At 36.4% G+C, this 10,484-nt stretch overlaps 1 pseudogene; it reads left to right on the top strand.

Annotated features, from left to right (window-relative positions):
• LOC107710227 (coiled-coil and C2 domain-containing protein 2A-like) overlaps window positions 1-10,484 on the top strand; it is a 30,599-nt pseudogene that overhangs the window by 4,124 nt on the left and 15,991 nt on the right.

The following is a 10,484-nucleotide window of genomic DNA, read 5'->3' as shown; positions in this document are numbered from 1 at the left end:
TTACTAATTCCAAAACGTCACTTTAGAGCTAGTAACGAAGGAACGCTGAGTTGCTTCTCATTCAAGCTTATTGTATTACTGTAGTAAAAGCTTGCTGTATTATGTAGAGTAAAGTATTATGAGAGAGAGATGGACTGAGCGAGTGTGATACCTGCATCTCAGTCTCCTACACACAATAAAACATAAGTTTGAATGTCCACTGAGGAAAGCGTTATCTTTGTCGTATCGTCAATATCCTTTCATCTGTTAAGAGTGATTTCTGATGACAGCGTTGCTCAGTGCATTTGATAGCTGCGTTGTTGTTGAAAGTAAAAATAACTTCCGTTTACAAAGCGTATTTTTCAATGTAAAAGTCTTTACTGCAGTATACTGACTCATAAAAACAGTCTCTTGTTGCCATCTAATGGTGGAACAATGTAACTAAAATCACCATCACGAACACACACATGTCTCGGTAATAAACACTATATTATTAAATACTATGTTCTAATATCGCACTCCTATCAGCCAATCAGATTCGAGAACCAGAAAGAACTGTTGTATATATATATATATATATATATAAAGAGTTATTGCATCAATGACTAAGACAATACTGCAGTGAACAATTTGGCCCAGGTAATCTTACTGTTTTTACTGTTTCAGGAATAAAAACGTAACGTGATTGTTTTAAGGCTTTTCAGTTTTGTGTCCTGTTGCCTTCAGTGATGTGCGGGAGAAGATAAGGAAGAAGAGGAGAGAACTGCAGGAGTCTTTAGGAAGAGTCAGAGATGATAAACAGGTGGAAACACTATGCGCTATAGTACTCTTTGTTTGTTGTTTATCATCTGTTATTTAGGGACTGCACTTTCGGGAAATATGCACATGTACATTCATATTTGGTGTATTTCACATCGGAAATTGCTAGACATGTTTGTTATATTAGCAGTTTGTTAAACAAGACAAACTGTGGCGATATAAAGCTAGAGTATGCACCTTCACTGAACACATGCATGAAGCCTGTATGTAAGGTCTGTGCTGATCTGCTGTAGGCTTTGGCTCCGTCACACTGGGATCTGTCTAAGGAGAATGAGCACACTGCGGTGGATCTATGTATTAACAAAATGAGATGTTAAGCAGAATGTCCATGCTGCTCTTTTTCATTAAATCTGGTTCATATGACCTGTTTCACTATATGTCATGTCTTCTTAAGCCATGTGCCTTGAAATACAGTGTATTAATCGTATGGACACATTTTACTTTAATAGGCTGAGTAACAAAATTTCAACTATTGTTTCAATGCTTTTCTTCTGGATTACAGAACTCTCTTGAACATTCTTTGTCATTCTTCTTGTATTTTCCTTAAAAACTGCTTCTGACCAGTGAGGAAAATACTGCATGTTATTTTATCTAACTGGACTGGCATGATTAACAACAGTAACTCATGCAAATTAAAAAACAAAACAAAAAACAGTTACAGTTAGACATACATAAGAACAACGTGTGTGTGTGTGTGTGTGTGTATATATATATATATATATATAGTTATATAGTTATATAGTTATAGTTATATATAGTTATAATCATAATATTCCTTAATATGTTATATTAGGAGCTTCCAGGTGGAGAAGAGGACCCTGGTGAGACACTCAGACGTTCAGTGATGGCAAAGAGAATGAGAAAGAAGAAGGTCAGGACTGTGGTAACTTTACAGATAGACAGTATATGATTACCAATATGTAGAACTGAATTTTTAATCATTAATTTATTTCAGCTTTTTGATACAATAATGATGACTACAACAATAAAATCATTATTTTATGACATATTGTTGTTTAAAAATGGACGGTTATAAAAAGTTACGCAATAATGCAAATAATATAGTATCAGAAATCAGTTTTATTCAGCTTTTTGACACAATAGCCACTACTTACAACAGTAAAAATAAAAATATGATATTAATTATTATTAATTGTATTATTTTGCTAATGCTACTATTATTTTGGGGGGGGAAGCTATGAAAGGTACTGTAATAATGCAAATAATACAACATTAAATAAGGAAGTTACTTTGGCATCATTTAGTGATAGACCCAATAAACAACCATTAAGCGGATAAGTACAAAAGTGTGAATATTGCTACAAAATATCAGTCCACTTAGAGGATGTTAATGAATCACTTCAGACCTCGTGGCAGTTTTATTCTGTTGCACTTGGATTTGTTTTGTCTGCATATGGTCTCCATGTTCTAGCTGCTTAAGGAGATGGCAGTAGAGTCTCCTTCAGATGAGGAGGAGGTGACAGCAGGGCAGGAGATGAGAGAGGAGCAGGACAGAGGAGACGATGTAGAAAGCCCACCAGCGCGCTCACCGAGAGGTTAGGACATTCTGTCATTTATAGACGTCATCACAAAGCCTGGGTTTCTCTGGAGCGGGCTGCCATGACAGTCTGTATACTGTCTGACTAAATATTTCGCTGTAAATCCTTGAAGTACAACACTCTCATCCTCACAATCTCTCTAGATCGTCCTCCTCGTCCTGTGATAAGGCCAGGATCCATCCAGTCAGAGACCACCATGAGACAGCGCATGACTGAGAAGCTGAGAGCGGCAAAGGTAGAGGCCGTCTGGGGCCAGTGACAGGAAAACAGAACATGTAATTGACAATATATTTCAGAATACTAATCATTGTGTCGTCCCTTCAGTCTAAAGCCGCTAGTCTTCTAGAGCAGGACAGCGTCATTGAGCCTGCCAGCCGTCTACAGAGTCTACGAGACAGACACCCTCACTAGATTCGACAGAGACGTAAGCACCTCAGACTAATGACAGTGGATGAATTGCAAAGAAAAATGTCAATATGTAAATTTATGTAAACACAAATAGTTTTGATATGGTCATATTTAAAGCAGGGCTCAGTCTATAGTTCATGATCTCATATGTGACCCTGGAGCACAAAAGCAGTCTTAAGTCGCTGGGGTATATTTGTAGCAATAGCCAAAAATACATTGTATGGGTCAAAATGATAGATTTTTCTTTTATGCCAAAAATCATTAGGATATTAAGTAAAGATCATGTTCCATGAAGCTATTTTGTAAATTTCATACCGTAAATATATCAAAACTTAATTTTTGATCAGTAATATGCATTGCTAAGAACTTCATTTGGACAACTTTAAAGGCGATTTTCTCAATATTTAGATTTTTTTGCACCCTCAGATTCCAGATTTTCAAATAGTTGTATCTATTACTAGCCAAATATTGTCCTATCCTAACAAACCAGACATCAATGGAACGCTTATTTATTCAGCTTTCAGATTATGTATAAATCTTCATTTCAAAGAATTGACCCTTATGACTGGTTTTGTGCTCCAGGGTCACATATACAGTTGTTTTCCTGTGACCATAAACTAAATATTGTAATATGCACTACACTTCAAAGGTTTGGGGTTTTTAAAGGAATTTTTTTTTTTTCATCAAGGACACATTAAATTGATCAAAAGTGACTGTAAAGACATTTATAATGTTACAAAATTGAAAATTCAGCTTTGATCGCAGGAATAAATTACATTTTTACAATATATTATAATAGAAAAGAGGTATTTTAAATAGTAATAATATTTCACAATTTTACTGTATTTTTTAATCAAATAATTTCTGCTTTGGTGAGTCTTCTTTCAAAAATAACCAACAATCTTGACCCAAAACTTTTGAACAGTAGTGCGTGCATGTACAGATGATTTTATATGTATATTTTTTAATTAAGAAAAAAAAACACACCGCCTCTAGTTTAGAATTTGAAATGAAGTCTGGTAGGATCCTGTCATGGCTTCCTCCTCCAGACGGATCCAGATGCACAGGCTGATGAAGACTCATCCTTTGCTGCCAGGCTGAAGTTTCGTGATGCAGCTAGACGTGCAGCCAAACACAAAAGGGTAAGAAACTGCTGTTTCTCCTGCAAGAATAAGAAGCACCCTCAAAAAGTAAAGAAAGGGTTATATATTATGTATTATAAAAGTGTACATTCAATCTGTTTGTGCTCTGTATAAATTAAGAAATAACATAGATGTGTGTTTGGTTTCTGAGCAGGCTGAGGCTGGTTTGCCGACCGCTGAAGAGGCGTACAACTTTTTGACCCAGAGCCTCAACAGCAGCGGCGCCGTAAGAAAACACACTCCAGGAGAAGAGAAGGAGAGGAAGAGGGAGAGGGGGAATCAGGGGAAGAAGATGAAGGGGAGGAAGAGGGAGAGGGGGAATCGGAGAGAGAGTATGAAAGAGAAGAAGAGTCTGAAGCCAGGGTGACTCGAGTTTGTATTTTCTCTGGTTATGATTAGAAAACAACAAAATCAAGTTTGCAGCATTAATGTAAAGATGGACACTAACAAACAACAAGGTCAAATCTAACACACAAATTCTAGCAGTGAATGCATGTTTAGGTTGCACTTTATTTTAAGGTGTCCTTGTTACAACATTTATATTGTTAATATTAATATTAATATTAATTAATAGAGTAATATTAATTAACTACATGTACTTACTATATGGTTAGGGTTTGGCTTAGGGATACTTGCATGTAATTATGCATAATTAATTGTTATTATAATAGTAAGTACATGTAACATGTGTAATAATGACACCTTAAAATAAAGTGTTACCCATGTTTATCATGCAATCAACAGAAATATTGTAGGGTCCATGAACCAAAATTTAAGATTAAAATATATATATACATTTTGTGGTAATACTTTACAGTAAGGTTCAGTGTGTTGGCATTAGTTAACTGCATTTAACATGAGCTAACAAAACAAACACCTTATAAAAGCTTTATTAATCTTAGATAATGTTAATTTCAGCACTAATACATTATCAAAAGTTGAATCTGTTAACATTATTTCATGGACTTTATCTAACATGAACTAACAATGACTAGTTGTGTTTTTATTAACTAACGTTAACAAAGATTAATAAATTCTGCATGCTTGGTTTTTGTTTGGTGTTTATGTAACTCTTGTATTATGGCGACTATAACTACTACTAATAAATACTGTAATATCTGCTCATTTTTAGTAATTATTAATTAATACATTAACTAATTTGACCTTACTGTAAAGCCCATATATTTACCCATATTTTTGTTACTGGTCACCATTTCATTTTTCACCATTTTAAACACCTTTTAGCAGTTTATTGCGCAGTGACAGTGATTATTATTATTATTTTTTTTTTACATTTTAATTTGTAAAAAATATATTATTAATTTGTATAAATATATTATTTTTTGGAATATTTATTTACAAATTAATGTAGTCGCTCAATTAATATTAGATCATAAAATGTGCTCTTAGATGTGATTCTAAAAGAATTTGAAGAAAAAATAGTTTTAGTTGAAATATAGCATGCTACACTGCTTGACATTTTTTTATCAACTACCCTTAATGTAATTCAATGGCTGTTTAGGATGAAGATGCTCCTCTGGTCAGAGACGAGGAGGAGGATTTGTTCATCATTGACCAATCAGCACAGGACTTCCTGGAAGTGAGGAGGGCGGAATATATAGTCTACAGCAGGCGACTGCAGAGGGAGCGAGAGACGCTGTTTGTTCCCAGCATGAGGCTAGGTACAGAAACAGCAGCACTCTTCAGTCCTCCAGCTTAACCCTCCTATAGCAGGTCAGATGATCGGTATTCCATGCATCACGCAGTTCCTGCCTCCAGTAAGCTGCCAGAGAACGTGCGTCCCCGTTACCTGGAGGAGGAAGGGTTGTATGTGGGGGGAGAGACCACCTGTCTGCTTGACCAATCAGAACATTTTGGAAAACCGAATCCTGAAGCAGGCTGAGGTAATTAAAGAATTGTGTGAAGAAAACATGATTGGGCAAGAGCAGAAAACATCATTTAATAACTTCTATACAAATTATACTTAAAAAAACTAATTTGTTTACAAATGCTATTGTCTGTAATATGAGTGTTTGTGATTTCTGCAGGGAAGGAAGTGGTTTGGAGATGACGGGTGTATTATTGCTCTGCCTGAGCCAATCAAAGAGTCCTCGTCCAGACCGCCTCTCTTCCAGCTGGACCCAGCGCTGCAGGCTGTCTACAGAAAGGTCAGAGATCTAATTATCCAAACCGATAATTAGACGATATTTTGTGTGTTTTTGTGCTGGTTCCTTTAGGCCTATTTTTCTAATCTTATTAAATACATGCATCATCATTTTCTGTCGAATTGCTACATTTAAGCAACAAATCCATTTCGAATAATACAACACATACTGTTCAGAATAATTACACATACTGTTTAATGCATCTCAGAGGTGGCATGAATGCAATAACGGTTGCATTAAAAATGCTATGAAATCGATCTTTTATGCATCAACAAAAAAAGGACAGTATTCAAATATGAAATGATTAAAAAAAGTAAAATGACACCCATACCCAAATATGAAACAAACTCTTAATCAGTAAGTCATTAAGTCATTCTTCTTCATGAAAGGATCATTGAATCATCTGCTCAACCGATTAGTTAACAATGTGGATTCATTCAGTAACACAACACTGCTGTGTTACACGGAGATGTGTTTAGAACAATTTGCTATGGCAAAACAGAGCAAAAACAGACAATATTAATACACAGTAACTCACAATATTAACTTGTTTATTGAACTGTTGTAGAAAATCAATATCACATTTGCAGTTGTACTGATACTGGGGCAAAACAGCACTCTTGTTCATGTGATGTTGCTGAACTATATAATATGATGTACATATAAAACAAAAACACATATGGGGCTTTTTCTGCCCCCAATATCTTGAATTTTGGGGTCATTCTAACTGCATTCTAATAGGCTTCATCGCGCAGTGCTGAGCGTGCTCTCCTACGGCATGTTTTTGTTTGTTTTTTTTGTAAAGTAAGTGACATAATTCATAATGTCATAACATCATTAAAACAATATTTATGATAGTATCATATACCCTACATATCGCACACCCCTAGCTGACAGTGTAAATGTAGCCCTTATCCCAGTTCCCAGGCTGCTACAATGAGTGCTTTCAAAGAAAACAAACTAGTTTTAGCAAGATTTGTGGAATTCAGATGAAACATGACTCATATTAAATGCACAGGTTTTGGAAGAGAGTTTTCTATCACAAGGCACTGGATCTCTAACACTAGGCTGAAGATAAAGAATCAGTTGTGTTTTCATTCCCACATAAAAATTATTAAAAGTCAACACAAAACCCATTTTCATTTTTTGACTTAAATTTAAGGGAACCCAGGGTCATGGAAAACCTGGAAATATCTTGTAGGTCTAGAGCACACCATAAAATCTCATAGCAAATAATTATTTTTCTAATTCTGCTCAGCTCTAAAACATTCCATGTGTTATTATTATTATTTATATATTTTTTTTTTTTCAAATCTTTGTCATTGTCTAAGACGCACGCATCAGGCCATCCACTCTTGGCTCTTTATGCTGTTGAATGCTAAAATGCAGTCCTGTGATGTTTACTAGCACTTTTTGGTGCGATATGCTCCATGCAGCCTGTTTCCAGGCAATATGAACTGCCAATAATATTTGTGGAGATGAGAGGTGTGAGAACGGAGATGGGATCCAGATGTGTGATGATGTCAGGGGTTCTGCTGTGAGACAGGGCAGCGAGGTCACATGTGCCTGTCACGCCTCACACGACTCAGAACAGGAGATATGTAACAGACGTTCTCATGTGCACGAACACACACAGAACGGAACGATAACACACCCATTCAGCCATGTGCGTTTTATAAATCTTAGAGGTGCTTGTGTGTTATGAATCCTGCATGCAAATAAAAGTGAGCCAGAAGAGGAGCACACTATTAAATGCTCACAGACATGTGGAACTAAGTGACATTAAGTGTTTTGGTAATGCAACCCATTAGAACATGAAAGAGTGAAAATGAGAAACATCAAGCATGTGGCTGATGAACAATGAGAAAACTGAAGTATACCGAGTCCTCGTGCACAATACAGGCAAAAGAGCCAAGCTCAATCATTCGTCAATCATAGTGAGATAAATAAAGAAAAAGGCACTTTCCATGGTACACGGAACAACATACGACCTGAAACTATTAAAAAAGCTTTTTTTTTCTTTTTCAACAAGTGATAATAAAAATGTGGACATGTCTAAATACAGTTTACAATAGAAATCTTTTCTAAAAAAATATACACACTACCATTCAAAAGTTTGAGGTCAGTACTTTATCTTTTTATTTCTTTCTTTTTTTTTAAGACATTAATACTATTATTCAGCAAGGATGTGTTAAATTGATAAAAGGTGATAGTAAAGACTTGTTAGAAAATATTTCTATTTTGAATAAATGCTGTTCTTTTTAACTTTATTCATCAAAGAATCCTGAACAAAAAAAAAAAAAAACTGCACAACTGTTTCCAACACTGATAATAAATCAGCATATTATAATGATTTCTGAAGGATCATGTGACACTGAAGACTGGAGTAATGATGCTGAAAATTCAGCTTTGATCAAAGCAATAAATTACATTTTACAATATATTGACATAGAAAACCATTATTTCAAATTGTAATAATATTTCACAACTGTACTCTTTTTTTCTGTAATTTTGATCACATAAATGCACCCTTGATAATCAGAAGAGACTTTTAAAAAAATCTTACTGATCCCAAACTTTTGAACGGCAGAGTACGTATTAAACTGTGTTCAAACATGTCCCAAATTTCAGTTTTAGTTATTTATTATTATTTTTATATATACATTTCTATTTAGGTTTTATTTATAATTACAAATAATAACAATTTGATGTAGCGTCAAGCCTAATTACTATCTCCTCTGGCTATACGGTTCAAATATAATGCCACTAGTTAAGCAGATGTGTTGCAACATTAATTGAACTGTAAGATGGAGTTGTGGGAGTCATTGAGGTCCATCCAGCAGTGAACAGGTCGTTGGCTGCATGGCACAGGTTGCATATTATAAATGTCAGACAGCAGCTTCATGCTCGGCTGGAGCAGGGTCTTGCAGACTCTAGTACCTTCAGGATAAGTATCCTGGGGGTAGGAAGTAATGTGAAAAAGACTAATATTAGCGTAGATGCCATTCAGTCATTTTAACACAGAGTTGTGTGATAAATAGCAATTAAAACAGTGGGACAAACATAATTTCCTAAAAGTAAAGCTTCCTTTATTCACTGAAAAAAAAGAGAAAAGAATCTACTTTAAAGACTTTCATGCATTATTTTAGTATGCTGTTTGTGAAAATTATATGTTTGCGTAGTGAATTAATGAAATGGTGTTTCCACTGTTTGTCCCAGGCTCTGAAGTTGAAGCATGTGAACCTCTACATAGCTGGAATGGGCGACCCCCAGGCAGACTACCAGCTGGATGTAGATGTATCCGGCCTCATCTTCTCCCATCATCCTCTCTTCAGCCGTGAACACATGCTGGCAGCCCGTCTCGCCCAGCTGTACGATCAGCACCTGACCAGACAGCACAAGAACCTCACACGACTCATGACTGATAAGGTAACCTGAAGGAGTGCCAACAAAACCAAGCTTCCTGTTCTCAACCTCCTGTTCTTCAGACTCATTCTGAATGTGTGTGTGTGTGTAGCTGAACAGCTTGAGGAACACAATTCATAATATGCTGGAGCTTCACAGAGGAGAGGCTCTGAGTCAGGTGACCCAGCAGAGGATAGCAGAAACAGGAAGTGAGGTAAGAAATTTCTAAATTTCTAAGAAATGTATGATCGTTGTTTCCTCATATTTAAATTGGTTCCTGGTCTCTTCCTGTACCGTCAGACACACCCTTCAGTTGTGTGATGTGGAGCAGGAGAAGGACAGAGCTCTTCTCAAAAGCATCATCAGAGTGTGGAAGGAGCTCAAAGCTCTGAGAGACTTCCAGAGATTCACCAACACGCCCTTCAAACTCTTCATCAGGAGGTACGGCTTCTTTCGTGTGTCTGACTCTGTGTTTGTGCTGCGTTTCATGAGACGAGTGACTTCTGCAGGGAGAAGGTGGACGGAGAGCAGGACGAGCGGGAGTTTGAGAATGACATCATGGCGGAGGTGTCAGAGCTGCAGGCGGAGGCAGACTATCAGAGGAAGATGAGTGAATACAGAAGACAACATGAGGAATGGAAATCCTGGAAGAGAAAACAGGTACTATTACAGCACAGTGGTGGACGAAGTAGTGGTTGAATAAAAATATTTGGATTTTATTTTTAAAAAATTGCCTCAATTTAGCACCAGCAAGCTCGTTAGCTAGACAGTTAGCATCAGTTAACATTACTGACTTATTTTCAGCATGGTTATGAATAAACATTTATATTTGTCTACACGGCTATTTGATCCAGATACATAGTAACTTAGGTTCCCTTTCAGACGGATGACCGACGAATTGGGATCTCGCTTAGAGAGACCAATCTACTTCGAGTGCAAACTAAACGAGCCAATGCACATTGGCATGCGATTATTGCATCCAGCTGCCGCTGATCACAGTGTGAGTA

The sequence above is a fragment of the Sinocyclocheilus rhinocerous genome, unplaced genomic scaffold, assembly GCF_001515625.1.
Source record: "Sinocyclocheilus rhinocerous isolate Xijiao unplaced genomic scaffold, SAMN03320098_v1.1 scaffold1167, whole genome shotgun sequence".
Classification (NCBI taxonomy): Eukaryota; Metazoa; Chordata; class Actinopteri; order Cypriniformes; family Cyprinidae; genus Sinocyclocheilus; species Sinocyclocheilus rhinocerous.
Note: the sequence above shows the minus strand (reverse complement) of the source record. Positions and strands in the feature narration are given on the sequence as shown.